We start from the raw sequence: 12784 nt of genomic DNA, 5'->3' as shown, positions 1-12784 counted from the left end.
TCCAAGGGCGACGTGTAACCGTAAGCAACACTTGGCAGCATCCATTGCACAATAGATCCGACTTAAAAAGTTCAAACCCAGGATGATCATCGTCCTTAGGGCAGAGACAACTCAAAGGCAAAGCTCAACAAAATATCGTCCTATTTTCAGGTGCAGACAAACTGAAACTTCGGTCTCTAACACTTTTCTATTCACCACGCACACTCATAGTCGAGTGACAAAGAGTGGTGAAGATGCAGAAAATCCCCAATCAAACTTTCATATAGCTGCCAATTGACGACACTATGAAAGGAACCCGTATCCATAAGCGCAGGCCATTCCCGACCATAAATATAGTTGACCTCAACTTTGTAAAAAGTGAGTGTATTTTTGGTGCAAGTGCTGTGTACACCACTTACATGAGCGTAACAAACACGTTCTCCTGGATATGACACCCGATCCTGCCCGGGAAAGTTATATCGAAAACACCGACGATGTGCAACTGGTACCATCGGTTGGAGGCAGTCCAAAGCGAGGTGTCTGTGCCAGCTGAAGTTGACACAACACACCCCGGGCTGCACCTGTCTAACATCCAAGAGCTTCGCTGGATGCTGCCTCTTATCATCCGGAACTGGTGCACTAGGCTGGGCTTCGTCCACCCCCCCCCCCCCCAAACCATAACGTGTGTTATGGACTGCAAATTCGAAGTCGAAGCAACTCTGATCCGCTTTAACTGTTGAGCTGCCACGCCCGGTGCTCATAAATGAGCCGAAGTTACAGGAAAGTGATATGCGCAATCCCACGTGGCAAGCAATCTGTTCTCAACTTCACTAGCTAGGGCTCCGAGTTCTCCCAGTATCTGAAGAGCCGACGCATACTCTTAGTGCTGGCCTGTCATGAGAAACAAACTTCCCAAAACATTTCTACTAAATCACTTCAAACTAATCCCAACTGTAAAACTTGGGAGTGGTCCATGATAAGAGTTAATGCAACTAATCATGGTCTCATGAGAGTCCTAAAATCTGTGAACAAACTCAACCTTGCACCCCTCACGCACGTGCGAAGGGCAAGCATGCCCCAACACGGACTGAGTTAACTCTTTAAACATACCATTCTGTTTGATGACTTCACATAAAATCTGCAGGAACTGGTCGGTACATTTGATTACTAGAGAGTGAATAAAAACAATTTAGTTCACTAGCTTAGTCACGTCCGCTCTCGTCGGTTATGAGAAGGGCGCCCCAAGTAAGCAGCGGCACTGGCCTCCGAGGGAGTCCCGAGAGTTCCGAGAGTTCCGAGAGTTCCGAGAGTTCCGAGAGTGAAGGGAAGTGCGACATCGACGAAGAGAGTGAGAGACCCGCTCGAAAGTAGCGCGACGCGGAGCGACAGGATCGTGAGAGTGCGACTGAGCGGCGCGAGACTGTGTGTGTGTGAGGACAGGCGCGAGGTGAGGGGCGAACCACTGTTGAGCCTAGCTCAGTCTACAATCAATTGGAGTTTGACTTGAGACTAGCATTCTTGGATGAAAGGGACATCCAAAATGATGCTACACCTGAGATTGTGCGCAGTTTGGATGATGGGGATCGTATTAACTTCCCGAACATGGCCATCTTAGATCAACATCTTCTAGCAAGAACTAATATTCCCTTAGAAGTGAAGAATTAAAGCACCTACTGCGCACAAACTTTGAGAACCAGGATTACCATCGACTTCAATGAAGTCAAGAAGAAAGCGAGAGAACCTACGGTCGTTTCGTGTTCGACCATACAAAGCCTTTTAATGGCTACAAATGTTGTGGTAGCTAAGCATACTCCAACGAAGTGGTTACACATGAAGTGACACTTGCACCTGATGTGACTGCCACCCGCGCTACACCCATGTGTAGCAGGGGTACAGCCCAACAGGCGCTTCACGTGATCGCGCCCCCGCCAGAGCCGCGCAGTGGAAGGGGTAACCACGTGACTGATCACACGACCTCCCTCCCCTCCGACCATCCAGAGCGAAGGAGTGACCGCGAGCTTCTGGATGGTCGGAGAACATACGGGAAGGCGAAGCAAGTGGTATATAAACCCCCGACATCGGCGCTTCAGCGACCAGCGGAAGCGCTGCACCGCCACAAGGAGACCTGCCGCCACCCTGCCTGGACCACCTAGAAGACCGTCACTCTACCCGAACAAACACCTAAGCCTGTAATGGGACTTGGCCTCCACGATGGGTAAGCTGGACTTAAGTCATTTTGACGTCAGTTGGACTTAGCCCAATTCGCAGAGGAGTAATGCCTAAACGCAAAGACTAGTGCCGAGGTATTCAACAGCGAGTAGAGTGTCGCCTGTGTGGCAACCAAGAGACTCGTTGGGAAAGTTGTTGAGGAGGGCCCTTGGTAATAGTGTGTCCGAGACAGAGACGGACAATAACAGTGGGTAATGATACAGGCAAGTGCGTGTGGATGACGGTGTGGTCAGACAGAGACAGGCAAACCGAGGGAAGTGAGAGACAACTACCAACTTTAGACTGGAGTACACCAGTATTCACACGCACATCATATATGAGTGTGCAGTTTGAACTTTCGAGACACTAGAAGGTTTGTGCCAGGGGCGGACAGCTCGACATCCCAGCCCAGGGTATTCGTGGCCTGTCCTTCGCAACTCTCTTCGCGGTCCTCAAGGGAACTTCCGGTTCCGAGACAACAGCGCACCGACGAAGTCCATCCACGGCGTCATTAGGGTAGGAGGGCGCTGAATGGCCAGTGCGCTACCTGCAGTGGTGACTCGGCTAGCAACGCCCGGGAAAGGACGACCCACCGAGTGTTGAAGTGAGTGTCCGGCCGTATTGGACCCAGTAGCACGAGGGCTCTATCACACGTGGATTTTGTTATAAGTCACCAGATGTCTTTGAAACTAAAACTGTTAAAACACAACAATATATTGGGAAAACCAAGTCAATATTCTTTTGTAATTTTTCTTATATAATGTATATTGTGACTCGCTATTGGTGTCTAGAAGAAAGAGAGATAAAGAACTCCAGAGATTTTCTATTCTTTTGTATCAGTCAAATACGCGGTCATTTTTTGTGTAATGCTAATTGTTGACATATGCCCTATTTGTGTGTTGACAGCCAGAAGTCGTATTCAGGTGTGACAAATCCGAGAAAGAATAATCCCACTAGAAAACAATCTGAGTGTGTCGTATTAGCATGTTTATTGTTCTGTTGCATTCTTTATTCATGTTAATACAATTTGCTACTCTCACAACACAGTTTTCATGTGTCGCTCTAATGATCTCCCTTGTTTCCTCTACACGGGGGGCAACACAAGCTCGTTAAGAGACAATAGCTAATCCTCAATGCGGTCCAGCTTACCACGAAACACGACAAGAAACAAGATGATTTTATAAGTGACAACTTCTGTGGCTGTTTTTACATTAAAGACAATCAGAAGGAGCTTCTTTATTGATGGACAAAGAAGTTAGTAACAGAATGGAATGAACGGAAACAGACAGCAGGTGATGGAATTATGCTGTAGATGTGACTGAAGGACTAAGAATGGTTTTAAAAATAAGACAAGATGGAAGAGAATAAACACCCGAATGGCGGTGAGATAAGCGCCCTTACATGTCGCTGTGACAGGTACAGGCAACCGTCTTGTCACAGTGGCATGCAAGAGATCTCACGTGGTATGTAAGCAAAGTTTTATAACAACCACCGCCGTGTACATTTTATGTGTGGACACAACAGGGAAAAGGGATTTCATGCAACTCTTGACAAAGTTTTATTCTGGCTGCTGGCACGGCGGTGAACACAGAACGGATAAGTTATTTCCGTTAAAGGTCCACAGAATGGTATTTTACGCCATTCATTTGGCAAAACCATCCATGGCACGCACTAAAGTCGGTGTGTGTCCGGATGGTTAGTAAGATAAAAGTAGTGCTCCTGGTATACCCTAACGGGTTCATACCTAGGAGGTGGAGGTGGTGAGGCTAGGCTGGGCTCTGCCCGGGAATAACTTGTGAAGCCTAGCTCCAGTAAGGAGTGCGAACTTGACAGACATTGAGTGACTTGCAAATATACATTTTTAAGAGCCAGTGATTGGTGATAGGGCATTTTTAAGTACAATTATTTATTAGTAATGTATATATTGGTAATTAATAAAACTGTAATTAAACTTTATTGGTCTATCCCTTACGAACACGGTTCTCCCCAGATAGGCTGTAACAATATGAATGCAGCTTGATTACAATTTCAAGGCTAAGCACCATAGGCGTGCGCAGGACTTCAGTAGTGGTGGTGCCAGATTACACAACAGCCCTATCATTCACGGACCCGAGCCTAAAGCGGGGTGACTTTGGCTCGTTTTTTGCCACTTCTTTCTTTATTTTTAAAATAAATGTATGAAATAATAATAATACTAATAATAATAATATATTTAAAGTAACATTTTATTCTTACAGTAGGAATTCTGAGGAATCGATTTCACAGTGTATTTCCTTTTTTTAAATTTTTCCCCTTAACTTTATTAATTTTTTAAATAATGGGATAAAGTCACCTTGAGGTGGGGTGACTTTATCCCAACAATTGAAAACTTACATGTGAGACAAATGACCCTTTCAGTTGGTAAAACAATGTTTATTAACCTAAGTAAACATGTTTGTGAGGCAAGAATACATAATAATTATAACTTTTAATGACATAATTGTAGGTTTTCAGCAAATTTTTCAAAGACACTGACAATTTAAAAAAAAAAAAGCTGATAAATTATACCAACATAAATAACACATCAGAATGAATAACACAGCGAATAAAGAATGCCATATTCAGAAGAAGAAAATTTCACTCAAAAATATCAAGTTAGGGAACCAAGAACATATTATTCCTCCTTTTTGAGACTGGTTTTGGTGGTGGTATTTTCTTCGAAACGCTATCCCAGTTGTAGTGCATCTCATCTTTGTGTTGTGGCCAATGCCATGATGTATTCCCCTTTTCAAGGCATAGGACTGTGGGACCATCGTTGTCAAATTGCACAATCTTGCCAGGGTACTTGTTGCCATTGTACAGCACGATCACAAAGTCATAAATTGCACAAATGTCTTCAATATTTTGCTGCTGTGTTATCTCCTTTTGTTGCGGAGTAGAGTCATTGGAATCATCTTCAGAAGAATAAATGCCAAAACACGAATTCATGACCATTATAGAGTCTTCATCTGATGAGTCTTCAGAGATGAGTCGCTGAGCTCTTCTCTTCTGTGATGTGGATGGTTGTGGTGGTGCTGAAACAGAAGGTAGTACATCAACGACACTAATTCTTCGTCCAGGAGTTATAGTGAGCTTCCTTCTTCTCTGGCGAGGTGCATCACCAATTATCTCCTTCCTGTTGGACTCAAGTGATTCCATGTAAGCAGCACCTATCAAATCAGGGTCTACAACATCAGGATTTGGAAGCCTTTCAAGCAACTTCTGCTTGCTGAGTGGGTAAATGCCACATTTCTCAAAGCCTGCTTGAAGGTTTGCTGCAATACTCACCTCCAAATGTAGCATCAGTTTCTTCAGCAGTGCTGGTAATTTTTCTTTGGGAATAGTGGCGTATTTGTGTCCTTCTAACGTCTCCCGCCACTCCGATAAAATCTTGCGCCAGGTACGCTTCATCGGGGCAAACACAGCCACGTCAAGTGGTTGCGTAATATGTGTTGCATTGGGGGGCAAACATATGAATTTGATATTTTTCTCTTCACAAATCTTCAAAACATCCATGCTGATGTGTGAAGAAAGGTTGTCACCAACAAGAAATAGGGGTCCTTGTAAGTGCCTCACAGCAGGAAGAAACAATGACTGAAACCAATCCTCGAAAATTGTCGAATCAAACCAACCAGATTTTGACCGGTTGTATCTTGCTCCACTTGGACCATCAACAATCCAGGATGACAACATGTGTTCAGCTTTAAAAACTATGTATGGAGGTAGCAGCTTTCCCTCTGCACTCCCACAAAACATCACTGATGTTGATGTTTTGCTGAAGTTGCAAACTCGATCAGGGTACTTCATGCCCCTCCTGCAAATGGCTTTTTTGTTTCCAGGATTGTCGGTAAGGTTGGACTCATCATAATTCCAGATATTAGATGGTGGAACACCATCTATCTCCTGCTTCAAATGGTCAATGTAATTTGATAATGTTTCGGCTGAAACACCTGCCCTTGCACTCTTTACATTCTGAGCTATTCGAACGCTGACCTCATGGTGATCCCTTAAGAATCGCTTTACCCAATCTGCCCCTGGTGTGTTGTCTTTAAAGCAAGAAATATTTGCCCCCTTCTTGTTTATGTACTGCTTGACCATTTGTCGGAAATCATCTTCAGTCACAGGGAAACCAAATTCTGACAATTTAATCAGGTGTTGAACAAAAATTTCCTCCTCATTGTCAGAAAAAACTTTCTGACCCCCCGCAGTTCTTCCGTGCTTGTTCTTTAATTTATTTTTTAATTTGGCTATAGGAATTTTGTACATTCTTTAGGCTTTTCGTTGGCTGACAGTGCCATTTCTCACTGCATGAAGGTATTTTTCAAGTGTCTCTGAGGTGTAGTTGCAGTAGTTCCTACTTCCCACCTTTTTTTGTACACACGTGGCATTTTATGATGGTGTCGCTTCTTCTGCAACAGTAAAGTAGGAAATAATGAAATAATAAAGTTATTGTTCATGTAGAATGCACACATTACACAAAAAAATATTTTTTTAAAAATCCAATTAAAATATTATCAGTATGGGGTGACTTTGTCTCAGGACAAAGACACCCCAAATAGCTATTTTAAAGACATATTTTTGGTAAAAGGCTAGTATGACAAACAAATGAAAGAATAAATGAAAATGTGTTACTAAAACCTTAAGTCAAACAAATAAATAATGGAATTAAACACTTACCAAGCCCACAGCATTATAACTAGGTTAAACGGCAGATAAAAGTTTCAGATAAAAAAAAAATTCCATGCAATGTAACAAGTAAGTAAACAAGCAGTATTACCAACATAAAAAAATATAATTATTGGGACTCATACATATTTTTCACTTAATAGTTTGTGTATCTATCGAACACATAAATAATAAATATGAATTAACATAATAAGTATTAAATTAGTTGAATTTAAACTTTTTTCTTTATGTGGTATAAAGTCACCTCAGGGTGGCTAAAGACACCCCGTTTTACGGCATATAAGTCATCGAGTAATCCTTTTCGGGATCCGGCTTTTTAATTTTAATCACCTATTTATACATCCTACAGACAGATATATACAGCAATTAACGAACTATAACAACTGTCAACTAGTGAAAATAAAATGATAATTAATTAATGAGTGATCCACGTAACAAACACAGGCTGTACTCGTGTACTCATTAGAACAGTAAACTGATGAGTAAACAGTAAGAGTAAACACTACACAGTAGTGCTACCTGGCGGACGGCGGCTATTATTCCGTGCGCCTGCCGAGTGGAGTGAACAGTGGACACCGAGCGCGCATTCTATGTAATTCGAGGAGAACTAGGAGAAGTATTTACATTTCAGAAGTTTCGTAGCCGCGGCCCGCGTGTACAACACAAGTAATTGCACCTGGCTTGTTTCCGTGTGTATAGTTGGTTCGATTGATAATTGATATACTGATAGTGTTATGAGCACATATCTGTAACTCGACACGATTGGAAAACAATTTTTTTTTTTTTTTTGGAAATAATACGGTTTTTTGTAAGTATTTATTATTTCTGCTCGTAAAAAATAAAATAACGTTAACCCTAATGGTGGTGCCAAGGCACCTGTGGCACCTACCGTGCGCACGCCTATGCTAAGCACACAACTGCTTACCTACACCCAGCCACCCAGGGCAAACGGACATGAAGTACAACTTTGCGAAATATTAAATATAAGTATATATAAAGGAGCCTTAGAATGAAAGTGCAACACACGATGCAACCAGCCATGTACAAAATATGTGCACCGAAGATATTCCACTAAGCATTCATCCAAGGGGACTTCGGGGAAAGAACAAGATTACATCGGATTTACTTTAGAGATAGTGTCAGACAAAAATTCCCTTACACTCAAAACTTATAACACTTACATGCTTCTATCGGGCAATTTACAGGTTGACTCACGGTGACTGTGTGATTAAAGAGGCGGACGTGATTGTTATATACTTATGTTTCAATTGACCATTACCAAACTTTTACAAGAGTAAATTGAATCGGGGACTTGGATATCCGAGTGCGAAGTGTTTACCACGAGCTACCGGACATACTTGTCACTTCACCTGGTGGCGGGTGGAAGTTTATGAAGTGATACAAGATATCCGAGTGCGAAGTGTTTACCACGAGCTACCGGACATACTTGTCTCTTCACCTGGTAACGGGCGGAAGTGTTTGAAGTGATACAAGATATCCGAGTGCGAAGTGTTTACCACGAGCTACTGGACATACTTGTCTCTTCACCTGGTAGCGGGTGGAAGTTTTTGAAGTGATACAAGATATCCGAGTGCGAAGTGTTTATCACGAGCTACCGGACATACCTGTCACTTCACCTGGTAGCGGGCGGAAGTGTTTGAAGTGATACAAGATATCCGAGTGCGAAGTGTTTATCACGAGCTACCGGACATACCTGTCACTTCACCTGGTAGCGGGCGGAAGTGTTTGAAGTGATACAAGATATCCGAGTGCGAAGTGTTTACCACGAGCTACCGGACATACTTGTCACTTCACCTGGTGGCGGGTGGAAGTTTATGAAGTGATACAAGATATCCGAGTGCGAAGTGTTAACCACGAGCTACTGGACATACTTGTCTCTTCACCTGGTAGCGGGTGGAAGTTTTTGAAGTGATACAAGATATCCGAGTGCGAAGTGTTTACCACGAGCTACCGGACATACTTGTCACTTCACCTGGTGGCGGGTGGAAGTTTATGAAGTGATACAAGATATCCGAGTGCGAAGTGTTTACCACGAGCTACCGGACATACTTGTCACTTCACCTGGTAGCGGGTGGAAGTTTTTGAAGTGATACAAGATATCCGAGTGCGAAGTGTTTATCACGAGCTACCGGACATACCTGTCACTTCACCTGGTAGCGGGCGGAAGTGTTTGAAGTGATACAAGATATCCGAGTGCGAAGTGTTTACCACGAGCTACCGGACATACTTGTCTCTTCACCTGGTAGCAGGCGGAAGTGTTTGAAGTGATACAAGATATCCGAGTGCGAAGTGTTTACCACGAGCTACCGGACATACTTGTCTCTTCACCTGGTAGCGGGCGGAAGTGTTTGAAGTGATACAAGATATCCGAGTGCGAAGTGTTTACCACGAGCTACCGGACATACTTGTCTCTTCACCTGGTAGCGGGCGGAAGTGTTTGAAGTGATACAAGATATCCGAGTGCGAAGTGTTTACCACGAGCTACCGGACATACTTGTCTCTTCACCTGGTAGCGGGCGGAAGTGTTTGAAGTGATACAAGATATCCGAGTGCGAAGTGTTTACCACGAGCTACCGGACATACTTGTCTCTTCACCTGGTAGCGGGCGGAAGTGTTTGAAGTGATACAAGATATCCGAGTGCGAAGTGTTTATCACGAGCTACCGGACATACCTGTCACTTCACCTGGTAGCGGGCGGAAGTGTTTGAAGTGATACAAGATATCCGAGTGCGAAGTGTTTACCACGAGCTACCGGACATACTTGTCTCTTCACCTGGTAGCGGGCGGAAGTGTTTGAAGTGATACAAGATATCCGAGTGCGAAGTGTTTACCACGAGCTACCGGACATACCTGTCACTTCACCTGGTAGCGGGCGGAAGTGTTTGAAGTGATACAAGATATCCGAGTGCGAAGTGTTTACCACGAGCTACCGGACATACTTGTCTCTTCACCTGGTAGCGGGCGGAAGTGTTTGAAGTGATACAGGTTGACGGCGTCACCTCCACTGAGTCACGCTGTCAGTTGCCGAGAGGTTATGGGTACTCCAGCTGGGATTGGCGTACAGTGTGGGCACGTACTGGCACAGCTTGTATCTACAGTGTTGGGTACTGGGGGGGATGGACGAGTGAACGTCTCGGGAGGCGGACCCTTAGAGCTCGCTACCTGTCTTGTCGCTTCGGGTGTCGGGTCGTGTTGGTGGTTGGCTGACAACAGATTGAGTTGCAAGGACGAGCAGAGACACTCGTCGGGCGAGTTGAGGAAGAGGTTTAACTCGGCAAACGAGTTACCATTTTAGGCGAGTAGCGGCTCTTGTCAGAACCGCAAGCTCAGGCGGTGGAGTTTACTTACATTCTTTATGTGTATGAAGTCCAGTGTCACGTGTAGTTCCGGCATCTCAGTGCAGCCACTAAAGTAACCAATAATACGCTTAGTGTAGCCACTAAAGTAACCAATAATACACTTAGTGTAGCCACTAAAGTAACCAATAATATGCTTAGTGTAGCCACTAAAGCAACCAATAATATGCTTAGTGTAGCCACTAAAGTAACCAATAATATGCTTAGTGTAGCCACTAAAGAAACAACTAATACACTTAGTGTAGCCACTAAAGTAACCGATAATACGCTTAGTGTAGCCACTAAAGTAACCAATAATACACTTTGTGTAGCCACTAAAGTAACCAATAATATGCTTAGTGTAGCCACTAAAGTAACCAATAATATGCTTAGTGTAGCCACTAAAGTAACCAATAATATGTTTAGTGTAGCCACTAAAGTAACCAATAATATGCTTAGTGTAGCCACTAAAGTAACTAATAATATGCTTAGTGTAGCCACTAAAGTAACCAATAATATGATCTGTGGATTTGATTATTTCGTGTAAAATACATTTCAGTTTCTTTTATGGGTTTTATCGATTTTATCAGATCATTTAAAATTTTAAATACTAGCTGGCATTGATTATCATTTTAATGAGAACGTTTAATTGGTTGGCTGTCGGCTGTTAATGTTGTCATTTAAAAGCTACTAATTGTAAAAACATACATAGCATTGATATTTTGTGAATACGAAATCTCATATTTTAATTTTAATAAAAGTGCCTAATGATAATATATTGTGCGATTTCACACCTCAATACAGGAATGCATGAAGATCGTGGCACGTCTTTCCCCATAATTTTCCAAACTTAGTTATTCGTCATTTAAACTCTATTTATAATTTATGTTAATAAATCTGTGTTCTTGGTACAAAGTACTCACTTTGCTGTAATTTAGAGTCCTTGTTTTCCTTCTTCATAAAGGAAGAGGGTGGGATAACAACCTCGTCTTACCCTACATGCTGCAAAGAAGCTGCAAAACGTTTTAAATACCAGCCTTCGTTTGACAGTTTACAAATATACATATTATCTCAAACTTTGTTTGAGTTGTGAACATCGAAAGGCGAGTATCTAGTAAAGTCGTAAGTGTTTTAACTGTAACCATGTGTCGTAAATCCATAATTTGTAAATTGCTTCGCCCTGAAAAAAATTTTCTCTGAAGTCACCCGTTCTAGTACTTCAACTATACGTGAATAATGCTATTCTTTTGTATCCCTGAAGGAGATAAGATAAGAATGATACGAAACACTCAACATATTTGGAAGCTGAATATTGAACTGTTTACGGCTAATTCCCAATGAAAAACCGCGCCATTATATAAAGGTTTATGTAAAAGCGTTATGTAACTTTGTAGTTATATAAAACTAGGCTGTTATATAAATAGACTATGTTTAAAAAGCCCAAAAAGATATTATACAATTAAATTTATTTTACTTCATTGTATTGTTTATTTAATTGTGTTTTTCAAATGCTGACATAATGAAAGATAATCTCAATTATATAATTACACTTGAAAAAGTTAATAACACAATTTCTATTGCTAATATTCTCATTAAAGAAATATTTTAATGATATCAATCAATAAGGTATAATATTTAACAGCACATCAATAATTTTTATTTGTACGTAGCCTTTTTTTTTGTATGTAGCCCTTTATTCTTCCTGTGGAAATTTCGTTGCATGAAGCGCGCAGATCGTGAAAATTCACTCTCACACTCTCATCGTTTTTCATAATGCGCCTAAAGAAGTATATCTTCAAAAATATGAGTATTTACAGAACAAAATCTATAATAGCATGAGCATTTCGAAATTAAATGCAGAAATAAAGCCCCCCCTTTTTTTCGGTGGTAAAAAACACAAAACAAATTGAAATTATATGCTGCACCAGGGGCCCAACAACAAGGGGGGCAAGGGTATTCCCCCTCCCCCCCTCTGAAACCTTGAAGTGGGGGCAAACGGGGGCAAAGAAAGTGCTGTGTAACCAATTTTTATATAATAAAATTGCTTAAATAGCACCATTTTCCACCTTGAAATACAAATTTTCCCGGGGAAGGACCCCCCCCACCCCCCGCTTCAATAGGGGGGATCGATGATTCTTTATAAGGTTTATTGCCCCCCCTTTAGAAATTTATTTGTTGCGCCCCTGTGCTGCACGAATATATAATATAAATAATATATATATATGCTGTGAATTTTTTTAACATTATTGGATTTACAAAATATAAATTCTACAATATGTTAAATTTTAAGTAAACTTAATTTAATAGATGTTATATTTATATATTCAGCTATCAAATAACATGGCAATCACATAGATATCTAGTAGCATTAGAGACACATGCTTAAATGTTAAAAATATTTCTTCAAATTGAAATTTCTATGGAGGAGAGGCAATGACTAACCATAGTTAGTAAATAAAAATAGGAAATGTTCACATTAAAATTAAATTCGTTCTTCCTGATTTTCAAATTTTTGAACTGATATTAACACACTTTGA

General features: G+C 41.7%; 1 protein-coding gene across 2 annotated transcripts in view; it reads left to right on the top strand.

Moving 5' to 3' along the window:
• Positions 1 to 2017: 2017 nt before the first annotated feature.
• The window catches only part of LOC134540603 (apolipoprotein D-like), a 28106-nt gene continuing 17339 nt past the window's right edge, over positions 2018 to 12784 (top strand). Inside the window, exon 1 of one of the 2 annotated variants that reach the window (XM_063383435.1) lies at positions 2018 to 2791. The gene's annotated coding sequence lies outside the window, so the exon portion shown is untranslated. Of the gene's footprint in view, positions 3651 to 12784 lie in introns of both variants that reach the window. The other variant, XM_063383436.1, reaches the window with a different exon arrangement.

Source organism: Bacillus rossius, chromosome 17, assembly GCF_032445375.1.
Source record: "Bacillus rossius redtenbacheri isolate Brsri chromosome 17, Brsri_v3, whole genome shotgun sequence".
Taxonomy (NCBI): Eukaryota; Metazoa; Arthropoda; class Insecta; order Phasmatodea; family Bacillidae; genus Bacillus; species Bacillus rossius.
The sequence above is the reverse complement of the archived record's forward strand: the minus strand, read 5'-3'. Positions and strand labels throughout refer to the sequence as shown.